This window comes from Cricetulus griseus (genome assembly GCF_003668045.3).
Source record: "Cricetulus griseus strain 17A/GY chromosome 1 unlocalized genomic scaffold, alternate assembly CriGri-PICRH-1.0 chr1_0, whole genome shotgun sequence".
Lineage (NCBI taxonomy): Eukaryota > Metazoa > Chordata > Mammalia > Rodentia > Cricetidae > Cricetulus > Cricetulus griseus.
Window position 1 is genome coordinate 82,785,033 of NW_023276806.1, and position 2,112 is coordinate 82,787,144.

Here is a 2,112-nt window from a genome sequence, read left to right on the forward strand (position 1 = left end):
TTAGGGGATTTTTATTCATTTTAAAACATTTTTTGTTATAAACAATGGAGCACTAGGCTTGCTGCCATCCACTGCAGGCACCCCTAGGAGCTTGATAAAGAGGAGTGTAACGCCCTCACATAGCAATATTTTACTTTGCATTGAAACCAAATGTAACTAGCTAACTACCTTTTGAAAAGAAAACACCTCTTACATGTATGCCAGAATCTTTACGTGACCTAGCTCTGCCACCTATCTCCAACCAACACAAACTCAATTTCTGTTTGGAAGTCTTTGTCCTTCACTTTTCTCCTGCATATCAAGAGTCATTGCTAATTCATGCCTCTATTCCCAGCACCCATTATAGTGGCCAGTAATTTGCAGGTCCTCAATAGATGTTGAATCCTTTTGATGTTTAAACTCCTCTGTGTTTTCATGGAAAAAAAGCCTATTATCTCAGTACAATTAATTCATTAAGAATATTTTAGGTTTTTTGTTGTGGTGGTTTAGTTTGGTTTTTGTTTTGTTTTGTTTTTACAGTTAACATATTTGTATAGGACTGTTGACACACAGAACCCAAATTTGGAATAGTAACTATCTCAAATACTTTGTTCAGGAGAAGTTGACAGGCTATGTATGCAGAAAATAGTATCAAAACACTAAATAAGACTTAATAGATAATGGCACTGGCCAGCATATTGGAGCAGTGGATGCCGATGAACCAGCATGGGTTTTTTTTTTGTTTTTTTGTTTTTTTGTTTTGTTTTGTTTTTTTTTTTTTTTTAATTCAGAGGTCTATCAGATCCCCTTGGTTCAGGAAGTCCTAGTGATGGGCTGAGCCTGGCTGCACCCAGCTGGGGTGTCCCAGAGGAGCAAAAATCAAAATGTTTCATGGGAATACCACCATGGCCTTCAAATTAATCCAAGGAATCATTCTTGCAACTAATTCCTGGACCATAGCAGGTGCTTCTATTGCCTCCCAGACAGTGAAAATAGAGATACACCCTTACCTTCAGGGAACCATGGCTGGGGGTGCAGCAGATTGCAGCTTCTGGGAGTGGGTTGTTGCCTCAATAATGCAGAATCTATGAGCTTCTAAATAAGGAATGCATCTCTGTTGCAGGGGCCTCCAAACTTCTTGCTAACATGGTCTATCATTACAAAATCATGTGCTGTCCGTAGGCACCATGATCCGCAGCTGCAATAAGAGAGAGAGCCTCTTATTGCAGCTCCACTATGTAGTCGGTGAGAGGAAAAGCATCTCTGGAACCATCTTCTTTGTGGGTTTTGGCTCCATGTATATTTATAGAGTCGTGGATCAAGGCTAATCCTATGACCTAGAAGTGGAGGAGACTTATGATCTGGCCCACTGAGATATCTACCAAGCCACCTACAGAGATGTCTACTCCTGAGGTGAACTCAACCTCTACCATGTGTGGGAAGATGGCTGAATATGTGTCTCCAGTGACAGTGTAGCTGATTTACACAAGTATAGTGCATCTGTCCTCTGAAAGAAGGTATACATGTCTGTTTGCACCTGTTTGGGTGGCTGTCATTGGTTATAATAAATAATAGCACCCTGTTCCATAGTGAAGTTCACAATTATTTCAATATCTATTGTAAAATTCTGAAACATTGGTGTGTGTTAGCAATTAATGAGCTCCTGATACATTATCCAGTTGTTTGACTCTCTTAGATACTAAAATTACACACTTGTCAATCTTAAAAAAAAATCAAATAAATATTTTGTAAGAGCTAAACACATAGAACACTAAAATCCTCAAGGTAATTCAAATGAAAAAGAAAATTAACATATGCTAGAGTCATAGTTTCTTAGAAGATACAGAATTTAAACTCAATCTGAAAAGTAGAAAGATTGTTCTAGAATAAAAGATATGACCAAAGGTCCAGAGTTGAGAATTGCAGCAATCTTCATGAACTATGATGAGAGAAATTCATTGAAGTAAGAGGTCAATGCCAAACTAAAATGGAACAAGGAAATGTTAAAGACAAGGTAAAGTCTTGTTTTGTAAAATCAACGTTATTGTTTTCATATCAAAATTCAGAATTTCTTTTAAAACAATGTAAAGTAACTGGATAATTAAGCATACAGGAAAAAATAAGATGGATGTA

The 2,112-nt window shown here is 37.4% G+C and overlaps 1 pseudogene; it reads left to right on the forward strand.

Moving 5' to 3' along the window:
- Positions 1-659: 659 nt before the first annotated feature.
- LOC113832898 lies at positions 660-1,490 on the forward strand (annotated as a pseudogene).
- Positions 1,491-2,112: the final 622 nt, after the last annotated feature.